At 40.8% G+C, this 12,059-nt stretch overlaps 2 protein-coding genes across 7 annotated transcripts in view; one reads left to right on the top strand and one right to left on the bottom strand.

Moving 5' to 3' along the window:
* SYTL2 (synaptotagmin like 2) overlaps positions 1-12,059 on the top strand; it is a 156,792-nt gene that overhangs the window by 435 nt on the left and 144,298 nt on the right. For all 4 annotated transcript variants that reach the window (XM_086678481.1, XM_086678484.1, XM_086678482.1 and 1 more), the window contains exons 2-3: positions 1,987-2,047; positions 5,143-5,277. The gene's annotated coding sequence lies outside the window, so the exon portion shown is untranslated. The remainder of the gene's footprint in view (positions 1-1,986; positions 2,048-5,142; positions 5,278-12,059) is intronic.
* CCDC83 (coiled-coil domain containing 83) overlaps positions 1-12,059 on the bottom strand; it is a 68,099-nt gene that overhangs the window by 47,702 nt on the left and 8,338 nt on the right. For all 3 annotated transcript variants that reach the window (XM_086678501.1, XM_086678502.1, XM_086678505.1), the window contains exon 2: positions 7,153-7,240. The gene's annotated coding sequence lies outside the window, so the exon portion shown is untranslated. The remainder of the gene's footprint in view (positions 1-7,152; positions 7,241-12,059) is intronic.

The raw sequence follows: 12,059 nt of genomic DNA, 5'->3' as shown, positions 1-12,059 counted from the left end.
GAAAGATCCTGAAAGATCTGAAAGATCCTGCCTCTTTTGCTTGACGCTTTACTTTTTTTGCTCCTAAACCTCGAGAAACCAACGCAGGTTCGTCTTTGCCCCTCCTGATACTTTTTGCAGCTCTGTCCTCATTTGAGAAAAGAATATCACCACACACCTACATCCTTTAAGGTTCCCCTTTCCTCTTCTGCATTTTTCCTCATCCTCTGCCTCAAGACAACAATTTCTTACGCCCTGGCACCACCTACTTAGGCCACTAACCTCTGACTCAGTTATTTATCCCTCTGTCCTGGGGAGACGGAAGTGAGGCGCTCCCTGGAACCTCCACTCTTAATTAGTCACCCTGTTTGGCATTCTTGAATTCGATTTTTAAAAACTAGTTTATCATATGTTTTCTAACTAGTACTGTGTTATATTAATAACAAATTCAGAACTTCTTAAAAGAAGGGAATTGAAGCAGTTAATACGCATAATAGCTTTTGGCTGAGAGAGTTTTTCTCATCAGTAAAAAGTCATCCAAAAAATAACCAGTTTGAGACAATTTATGTGTTTTACCTCATTTGGACCTTCCTTTATTTCCATCAGTGTTGTGTGTTTGTTAAATGCCAGCAGGTTGCTGGGATCTACAAATCTGATAAAGGTTTTTAAGTACTTGATCTTAACTAGAATACCAACAGGTGGGGTTATGGGGTAAAAATATTAAATAGAGTGCTGTTGCAGGAGAAAAAAAAAGCTACCACCAAAAATTTTGAAGCGTGGGGATTATTTTTGTTAAATGGAAAAACAATTTTGTGATTATTCAGTACGTTGAACTCATTCCCAAATCATTTCCTATAAATCTTAGACCTGCTTCTTCCATGATAGCCTGGATCCAGGGTCAGAAATGTACTCTTATCCCCTCATTTATCTCCTGGGCAGTTTTTGTTATGGTATTTGCCAGTTAGTGGTCAAACAGTGAAGCCAGATAATCATTTGCCAAGTTTCCTCATTTGACTTTGGTTTTCTGTTAGCTCTGCCATGTTGAGTGATGTAGAAATACAGGTAGGAGAGTTTCTGTGGTAGAAAGAGCCAGATAGGTTGTCTGATTTGGCAGAATGCCAGAGAACCTGTTTGGTATGCACAGTTGCTAAACATTTTATACTTTTTCAAAATTTTCACCCACTTTTACTGAGGATCGCTACCTCTGCAAACAGACTCTACAGCAATCAACTAAATGCGTTCATATTAAATCTCACAATAATTTTTAGACGCCTGAGCTAGTAGATTAACATATTGACTTTGTAAACCAGTTAAAACTTTTAGTAAATCAGAAAGTTTACTGAAAATAAGGTTACTTTTCAGAAACAGAAAAACCCTGATAACTTCTTATTCAAAAACTTTGTTCCTGACAAATATGAGATAATTAAATAGGTGTTTTGCCAAAAAAAAAAAAAAAAAGTCGGGGTGCCTGGGTGGCTCAGTCGGTTAAGCCTCTGACTCTTGGTTTCTGTTCAGGTCATGATGTCACGGTTTCGTGAGTTCGAGCCTCACGTTAGGTTCGGTGCTCAGAGTGTGCAGCCTGTTTGGGGTTCTCTCTTTCTCTCAGTCTCTCTCTGCCCCTCCCCCACTCACGCTGTCTCTGTCTCAATAATAAATAAACTTAAAAAAAAGTCATGAAGTAAAATATTCTCTTGAGAGGAAAGGCTTACATTACCTTTATGCAGACACTGTAACAAACCCATAGAGGGGATTGTGTTGTGATGCAACATCCATTGGCATGTTTCAATATTGTAAAATGGGATTGTTTCCCATCTAATTTATATGGGTCCTAACTTTTTCTTTTAGGCCAGAGACATAGCTCTGCAATCTCTCGTCATCTCTTCATTTCTTCACACCGAGTTTAACTTGAATGACCAGAACTCTGGCAAAAAGAGGTCACATCTCTTTTTTTCCCCACATACCTCCTCCTCCTTACTAATTTTTTATGATCTCTTCATTCTCTCTGAGGGAGAGGAGCCCAGAATGGTAAGCAGGAGCCAGCATGCCATCTCCCAGGAGCCTGAGCCAGGTAATACGGACCATGCCTAAGGGCTTTGGTGTCTGATGTCATGAGACCAGTTCAGCTACAGTGAGTTGCTATGCTTTTGGCAGTTTTAAAATATGACTACATAGGTAAATGTACAGATCAATAGAACGTGACAAAAATATCCAGAAATAGATACACAAAAATATATATACATATATTTACATATATTTGACTATATATTTTATTTTATATATATACATACACACACATATAGGTAGTTGCTTCAGACAGAAGTGGCAAGCTAAATAAACGAGGCAAGGATAGTATTTTCAACAAAGGCTACTGTAACTATTGCATATGTTTGGGAAAAAAATGAGTCTTGACCTGACTATGCACCTTGAAAAAATTAATGCAAAGTGAATCATAGATCTGAACATAAAAGCTAAAACTATAAAACTTCTTGAGTAAAACATAGGAGAAAAATCTTTGTGATCTTGAGTAGGCAAAGATTTCTTTTATAGGGCACCAAGAGCATGAATTAAAAAAAAAGAAAATAATAATTTGGACTTCATCAAAATTAAAAACTTCTGCCCTTTAGTCAGTTTGAAGAAGATGAAAAGGCAAGCTACAGTCTGGAGGAAAATATTTCTTTACAAAAATGTTTTAATGTTTACTTTTGAGAGAGAGAGAGAGACAGAGTGCGAGGGGGGGAGGGGTAGAGAGAGAGGGAGACACAGAATCTGAAGCAGGCTCCAGGCCCTGAGCTGTTAGCACAGAACCCAACGCAGAACTTGAACTCAAGAACCATGAGATCATGACCTGAGCCGAAGTTGGACGCCCAGCTGACTGAGCCACCCAGGTGCCCTGAGGAGGAGAGTATTTAAATACATAGACCTGACAAAAGGCTTGTATCCGTAATTTATAAACAACTTCTAAAGCTCAATAGTGAGAAAATAACCAGTTACAAATGCTAAAAGATTTTAATAGACACTCCACAAAAGAAGATATATCAGTGATCAATTAGTACATGAAAAAAAAAAAAAAGGGGGCGCCTGGGTGGCGCAGTCGGTTAAGCGTCCGACTTCAGCCAGGTCACGATCTCGCGGTCCGTGAGTTCGAGCCCTGCATCAGGCTCTGGGCTGATGGCTCAGAGCCTGGAGCCTGTTTCTGATTCTGTGTCTCCCTCTCTCTCTGCCCCTCCCCCATTCATGCTCTGTCTCTCTCTGTCCCAAAAATAAATAAACGTTGAAAAAAAAAATTAGTATATGAAAATATGCTCAACATCATTAGTCATCAGGGAAATGCAAATTAAAACCCCAATGAGATACTGCTACACACCCATTAGAATCGCTAAACTTAAAAAGACTGACAATCCCATGTGTTAGCAAGGGTGGGGAGCAACTAGAACTTTCATATATTCTTGCTGGGAAAATAAGATGGCACAACCATTTTGGAAAGCAATTGAGTGGTCTTTTATAAAGTTAAAACATCTATCTCCAGTATGACCCAGCAACCCCACTCCTAGATGTTTATTCAAGAGAAATGAAAATGAATGTTCATAACAGCTTTATCATAATAATCTAAATCTGGAAACAACCCAGATGTCCATCCACAGGTAACTGCTAGAACAAAACATTTATAGACATACAACAGAAACTACTTAGCAATAAAAAATAAATGAACTATTGATTCATGCAACAAACAACATGATGGGTCTCAAAAGAATTTAGCTAAGTGAAAAAGCCAACTGTAAAAAACCATATATGGTGTCACACAAAATTCTAGAAGAGCCTGAAAGCAGATTAGTGGTTGCCTGGCACTAGGAGGGAAGGGTGAAGGGATTGACTGCAAGGAGGCAGAAGGGAACTTTGGGATGAAGGAAATGTTCTGTAGCTTGATGGTGATGGTAGTTACAGGGTAATACATAGTCATGTGCTAAAACTTGCCAAATTGCATATTTAAATTGGTGCATTTTATTGCATATAAATTATACCTTAATAATTAATTTATTTTTAAAAGAATAGCTATCAATTCTTTGATATTCCTCCCATCAAGAGGTGGAGTCACTTCTTGAATCTAGGTGGTCTTATGACTGCTTCAACCAAGAGAATATAGTAGAAATGACTGTATGTTATTTCCAGGGCTAGGTCATAAAAAAGTATAGCTTCTTCTGGGTTCTTTCGGGATACTTGTTCTGAGGGAAGCCAACTGCCATGTAAAGTTCATCTGCTTGGAGACAGCCATTCTGGAGAGGCCAAGTGTAGGCTCTGTGGTAATCTATTCCAATGGAGACTACTTTCTAGCCCAAAAAGTGCCCAAGATGTGAGTGAAGCTGTCTTGGATCCTCCCAATCGGCCCATCCACCAGCTGAGTAATGCTGAGTTGTGCCATAGTTGATGCCACAAGGAGCAAGAGGTCGCCAGTTGCTATCCTGCAGAATCTGGGATACGATTGTTTAAAGCTTCTAAGTTTTGATAGTGTATTAGTTATCCATTACCATATAACAAATTATTCCAAAATTTAATGGTTCAGGACAACAGCAATCACTTATTATCTCACAGTGCCTATGGATCAGGAGTTTGGGAGCAAGTTGATTGGGAAGTTCTAAGTTAGGGTATCTCATGAGGTCAGATGTTGGGCAGATTCTGTCCCTGCCTGAAGAAGCTTTCAGTCTAGGGGGAGTGAGGAGTAGACAAGTTAATAGGCAATCACAACACATTCGGCTGGTCTGTGGAATAGGGGTAAAAGCCCCTGAAAAGGGAAAACCTAACCCAGTCTTGAGGGTCAGGAAAAAATTCCTAATGAGGTCTAAACAGAGACTTGGCAATGAGCAGGCATTAGTCAGTTTGGAGGGTTGGATGTGAAGGGGGCTGGAACAGAGGGGTGGGCATGGGCAAAGGCCTAGAGGTAAAGATGAAAATGATGTGTTTTTTGGAGCTGAAAGAAATTTACAAATGCTTAGAGAATAGGTTCCCAGAGAAAGGAGAGGAGCTAGCCAGTAGTCACAGGTCCTCTGAACCATCTTTCATGGTGACAAAAGTTCACTCTGGCTACAGTGTGGAGGGGTTGGGAGAGGTCAAGAAGGGGACATGGTCCAGGATGAACTCCACTGATCATACTTCTTTCTTCTGCCTAAGGGCCTCTCACTTAGGTCTAGTTTCTTGTCCAAGACACCGCCTCTGCCTTTTGCAACATTGCAATGATTGGCAAAAAGAATGACCTCATCTCTCTGGCTCAATCTTGCCCAATCTCTGGAACCTTCTATGACTCAGGTGAGATGCTCACCCCCACACCAGGAAGTAGTCTATGAAACTTTGCCTCCAACAAACATATTAAAAGAATTAGAACATAGGGAGCGACACTACCTCACATCTGGAGAATGAGGCAGTATGGATTTTGACTTCCATCTTTTAAGAACTGTTTGTATAATTGTTTTTAGTTGATTTTTTTTTTTTTTACTGTGGTAAGAAACACAACATAAGATCTACTCTCTCACAAAATTTTAAGTTGTTAACCATAGGTGCTGTATTTAGTAGCAGATCTCTCCAATTTATGCATCTGACATAACTGAAACTTTATACCTTTTGAACCGCAATTACCCATTTTCCCTCTCCAAAGCCCTGGCAAGCACCAATCTACTCTCTGCTTCTATGAGTTTGACTATTTTAGATCCCTCATATAAGTGTATTCATGCAGTATTTATCCTTCTGTGTCTGACCTACTTCACTCAGCATAATGTCCTGCAGGCTATTGTTGCAAGTGGCAGGATTTTTTTCTTTTTTCTAAAGCTAACTAATATTCCATTGTATGAATATACCATGTTTTCTTTATAATTTAATTTAATTTTTAAAATATTTATTTATTATTTAAAAAAAATTTTTTTAACGTTTATTTATTTTTGAGACAGAGAGAGACAGAGCATGAATGGGGGAGGGTCAGAGAGAGGGAGACACAGAATCTGAAACAGGCTCCAGGCTCTGAGCTGTCAGCACAGAGCCCGACGTGGGGCTCGAACTCATGGACCATGAGATCATGACCTGAGCCGAAGTCGGACGCTTAACTGACTGAGCCACCCAGGCACCCCTATACCATGTTTTCTTTCTCTATTCATCCATCAAGGGACATTTAGGTTGTTTCAATATTTTGGTTATTATGGATGATGCTGCAGTGAACATGGGAGTGTAGATAACCTCTTTGACATCCTCATTTCAATTCTTTTGGGTAAATATTCCAAAATGGGATTGCTAGATCATGTGGTAGTTCTATTTTTAATCTTTTGAAGAACCTCCATACTGTTTTCCAAAATTTGAATATGCAATTCAATAGCTTCCCTGTCTGTTAGAAACAATGATTTAGAATAGACTGTGGGGGCACCTGGGGGGCTCAGTCAGTTAAGTGTCTGACTTTTTATTTTGGCTCATATCATGATCACATGAGGCTCTGCACTGACATCATGGAGCCTGCTTGGGATCCTCTCTCTCTCTTGCTCTTGCTCTCACTCTCTTTTTCTCTCTGCCCCTATCTCTGTGCCTCTCTCACACTCTCTCAAAATACGTAAATATTAAAAAAAAAGAGAGAGAGAATAGACTGTGGGAAAATGTGCCATATAAAAATATCACCAGAAAAAGAATTTGATACAGATAGTATGTGTTAAAACCCTAAATAATAGTTTTCTTAAAGTTCTCAAAACTTTTGACTTAACAGACTGGATCATACCAGGAATAGAAAATATATAACATTGAATAATATCAGTATTAATCTTTCCAAATAAATGTATAAGTTTAATGCAGATCTATAAAAAAAAAAAGTTTGCACTACTGTGTATCAGCATTAGCAAATCCAAGATGGTGTGCTATATTTTTAAATAAAAAGGGGCACCTGGGTGGCTCAGTTGGTTGAGCATCTGACTTTGGCTCAGATCATGATCTTGCAGTTCATGAGTTCGAGACCCATGTTGGGCTCTGTGCTGACAGCTCAGAGCCTGGAGCCTGCTTCAGATTCTGTGTCCCCCTCTCTCTCTGCCCCACCCCTGCTTGTGGTCTGTCTCTCTCTGTCTTTCAAAAATGAATGAACATTAAAAAAAATAATGAGGTTTTGGGTTACTCTCTCTGTTACATATGGTGTTGAGGAAATACTAAATATTTTACCTTTTATTCAGCACACTGGCTGAGAACATCATTGCAAAAGACCACATTATATGCTTCCATTTAAATGATATGTCCAGAGAAAGCAAATCTGTGGTGACAGAAATTGAGAGACTTCAGTTGGGGCTTTACCACAGTAGGGTCACCAGCAGGGGGACCACTTGGAAAGAGAGTTGTTCAAATGAGGGATGAGGAGCTGAACAGAGGGCTGCAGAGAGAATAACCTTTGGTCCCTGGAATCGAAAGACTCTACTACTGAATGCACCTGACTTTGGGAATTGCACATTGTGAAGTCTGGTGAGACTAAGAATCATAGGATACAGAACCATGTTTTGTTGATTCTTATTTTAAACATGAAATTTGGAGTAGGACAGTCTAGAGTTTTTCTGAAGCTGCTGACCAGCTGTGAACTTGGATAAATGACCTCCTTTCTGTACCTTAATTTCCTCGTCTGTAAATGGAGATAATATTTCATACCTCTCAGGGCTGTTCTGAAGATTAAACACCTAGTGCAATTCTTGGCCTATAGTAGGTTCTCAATGGATATTAGTTCTCCCTCATACTCCTTATGGAATGTTATTTTAGAGAGAATTCCAGAAAATAGGAAAACATGGAGCTCTTCTGGGTCACATTTCCCATGTGGTTGGAGAGGGCTTGCTCCACGCAATTTGCAGCTATATCTGGTGGTACCCAAATATGCATCTCTAACCCAGCTCCAAACCTGTGTACCCAGCTGCCTACTCAGCATCAATTAGATGTCTCACAGGCACATCATGCCCCAAACACATTATCTCTTACCCCTCCAACTTGCTGATCCTCAAAGCTATGATCCATATTGAGTAAATAGCGTCAGCATTCACCTAGCTGTTCAAGCCTGAAGACTTGACTCTTTCCTTTTCCTCAAATCCCAAATGAAACGAGTCTTCAAGTTCTGACAGTCTATCTAGTGATTTGGTACATTGAACCTATTCATTAATTTTCATCCAAAAATATTTGTTGAGCAGTTACTATGGACTAGGCATCATGTCAGGCTCTGTCTTCACTGCTTCCTCCCTAGTACTGATCACAATCTTCTTCTGACTTGACTGAAGAAATAGCTTCCCTGTTAGTTGCCCTGAATCAGCTTCTTACCTCTTTGAATCTTTTCTCCACATGCTACCAGAGATTCGTTCCTTTGGCTTAAGACTTTAAATGGCTTCCCACCTGGCACAGCTGGTAAGACTTTCTAAGATCTAGGCCTGCTAGGCATAAGTCTGGTTCCCTGATATATGCTCCAGTCATTGGTGGGGTTCCCCCCAAAACAAATCCTCAGACTAGGATTTGAGTGCAAGTGGTTTATGTGGGGGTTAATCTCAGGAAGCTGTGGTAGGAAGATAGAGGAATGAGGAAGGAAGAAAAAGAAGGCTATTCAGAGTACCTTAATGAATGGATTCATGGGAGGTGGGTAACTGGGGCTCAGTCTCACTGGGAAACTCTGGGAGACAGTATACACCATAGCCTGAATTGTGTTCCCCCAAATCCATATGTTGAAGCCTTCATCCTCAATATGCCTATATTTGGAGATAGGGACAATAAGGAGATAATTAAAAATTAAGGAGGGCCTATAATGAGATCTATAATGAGATCATAAGGGTGGGGCCTTGATGCAGTAGCATTAGCGTATTTCTAAGAAGTAACACTAGGGAGCTCCCCTGAGGTCTTTCTTTCTCTTCGTGAGAGAGCACACAAAGAAGAGGTCACGTGAATACACAGTGATAAAGTGGTCATCCACAAGCCAGGAAGAGAGGTTTCACCAGAAACCACCCATGCTGGCACCCTGATCTCAGCCATCCAGCCTCCAGAACTGTGAGAAAATACATTTCCGTTGTCTAAACCATGCAGTCTATGGCATTTTGTTATGGCAGCCCAGGCTTAGATAGTATAGAACACCCAGAGGGTGAGGGAGCTGCGTAGTTAACTCTCAAGTCTTGTTCACCATGGGTTGAGGACTGCTCCTGAGGGCACTGATTCCTTGGCACTGACGGCCCGCACCATACTAGGGCTGAGCATGCTCCTGCCTGCTGTGGGCCAGAGAAGCCTTACTCAGCCTGAGAGTCTCTTGCAGGAAGAAGCCTTTGGCTTGCCTGGTGAGTGCTGAGGGGACATGAGCAGGGCAGTAGTGGCCTCCACAGCCCCCAGTTTACTTTCCATCCGTAGCTCTGCTTATCCGTATAATGACTCATTCAGCCAATGTGTTAGCTCTGTAAGGCTATAGACAATATCTCTCTGCTTCACAAATGTATTGCCAATGCCTAGCACAGAGCCTGACAAGTAATAGTTGCTCAAGAGATATTTAATGAATGTTTGGATAAATAAATAAACGATGATCCTTTTCAGAAAGTAACCCAGGGGGCACCTGGGTGGCTCAGTCAGTTAAGTGTCCGGCTCTTGGTTTTGGCTCGGGTCATGATCTCATGGTTTGTGAGTTCAAGCCCCATGTCGGGCTCTGCACTGGCAGTGTGGAGCCTGCTTGGGATTCTTTCTCCTTCTCTTTCTTCCCCTCCCCTGCTCTCTCTCTCTCTCAAAAAAAAAATAAACTTAAAAAAAAATCTTAAAAAAAAAACACCAGAAAGTAAGTAAGGCATGTCATGCTCTGTATCTGACAAATAAATTACACATGGAGCATAAAACCTCTAAGTTATTGTGACACCTAAATCTCTATATTCACATAAATTACTGAACTCTCTTTACAGTAGCTGATTAAAAGCTTTACTATGCTTTTTAAATAAAGCTTAAGGTGTAAATTTTTATCCTTTTGTAACAAATCCTAACACCTTTTTTCTAGACCCAGGCCATTCCACATGTTGTGCTGGGTTTGGAAAGGATAAAACACACACAGCCCACCCTGCACAACAACAACCGGGCTCAGCCACATGACTCTCTGGAAATGGCTCCCAGCTGCCCACAGTTTGAACATAAATAAGGTGGAGCACACGAAGTTGAAGGCAGCATTACGGAACTCAGACCTACTCCTGTGAGCACTGGGAAGTGTGGAAGGTGCCCTGCCATAAAAGCAAGACTTCAGAAAGATTAATGAACAGTGATGCCTAGGTGGGAGTGGAATGGGGAGAGACTGGAGGCTGGGACACAAGATAGGAACAAAGAGCACAGACAACATGGCTGAACAGAAACTTGTGAGCTGTGTGACACTTTCTTATGGGGCCAGTAGCCTGGTTGGAGACAGAGGAATCACAGCAGTGAATGAATCAAAGTATATACAGTATGCAAATACAGTTTAGGTTTTAATCGAACTCCCTTACAAGGCCTCTTCTGTTAATCTTTGAAGTTATTTCCTAAGACACCAAAGGGGTATTTGTTAAAAAAAAAAGTTATAAGTCATCACAAAGGTTCCCTGTAAATAATCAAGAATGCAAGTCTTCACAACTGTGTAACTTGAAAAGGGAGGTGAAATGGCACTGATTTTTGTGTGTCCATGGAATGATGCCTGAATGTTGCGTGCATACAGCACATGACTTTCTCTGAAACTAAGAAATTGTTTCCCTTAAAACTTTGCTTAAGTTTAAGCAAATATTTAAATATTCCTTTTCACATGTTCTGCATCTTGACTGTAGTGGTGATTACATGATGATATTCATGTATCAAAACTTCTCAAGCTCTATATTTAAAATTGATGACTTTGGGGACACCTGGGTGGGTCAGTCAGTTAAGTGTGTGACTTCAGCTCAGGTGATGATCTCGCAGTTTGTGGGTTCAAGCCTCATGTAGGGCTCTGTGCTGACAGAGCCTGGAGCTTGCTTCAGATTCTGAGTTCCCTCTCTCTCTGCCCTTCCCCTGCTCTCTCTCTCTCTCTCTCAAAAATAAGCATTAAATAAATTAAAAGTAAATAAAATTAGTGACTTTGTATGTAAATTATGCCTCAATAAAGCTGGTTTTTAAGAATTGAATAAAGGTCAAATCTATCCAGAGATGAATCCAGACAAATAAGAATACATATGTATGATTGTACTTACATAAAACTCTCGAAAATGCAAATGAATCTATTGTGATGGAAAGCAGATCAGTGATTGTTTCATTGAGGATGGGGTTTTATATACCTCATAGTGCTATCTATACATACATATATGGCACTATGAGGTTGAGAGACTTCCAGTTAAACATAGTTGAGTTTGTCTCCTCCTACTGAAACATGACTAAATAGGAAGAGGTGGGGCGGGGTAGAGTTGGAGGGAGTGTAAATCCACAAAGACTGATAAAATTAGAAAGGAGATGTGAGCAAATTTTGAAAGGTGGAAAATGAGTGGAGGAGCAAAATGTAATTGAGAGCAGAGGAGGCTACTATTGAGAGCCCATAGAGGATGCAGAACTTGAGGTGGTACCAGGTACACCAAAGGTGAGTGAGGTGCAGGGATTGGTTGAAGTTTTTATGCAGATATTAAAGCCAAAGCGTCTTCCCTATCCCTTGAAGTCAGGGAAACTACCCTCCACAGGTGATAGGAAGTATGTTCTCTGGAGACAATGAGCCAGAGAGACCCAGACAGACTCAGGGACACAAGACATATAGGGGTGTGGTGGGGTTGGGTTAATGGCAGGAGACTGAAACATGCTGATTCTGGGAAAATTCAAGTAATAAACAGAGGTACCCTCAGCCTTCTTTCTCAGATCTACTCCCACAAAGACCCTTCTTCCGAAGAGCCATCAGGCATATGTCCCCCCAGGCAGGAAACTGGAGGCTGTTTCTCTAAAGAGAAAACACCTCCACATACTGACATTTGAAGGATCCAGCGTAGGAAAGCACTAAAGGAAATTCTAGCTGACAGCTGTGCTGTAGGCCTAGAAAGTAATTAGCCCAGATGGAGTAGGAAAACTTGAGAGTTTGAGGGGGATATTGCCAGGGGGAAAAAAAAAGTGGA

Source organism: Puma concolor, chromosome D1 (genome assembly GCF_028749965.1).
Source record: "Puma concolor isolate L17-30 chromosome D1, mPumCon1.1.hap2, whole genome shotgun sequence".
Classification (NCBI taxonomy): Eukaryota; Metazoa; Chordata; class Mammalia; order Carnivora; family Felidae; genus Puma; species Puma concolor.
The sequence above is the reverse complement of the archived record's forward strand: the minus strand, read 5'-3'. Positions and strand labels throughout refer to the sequence as shown.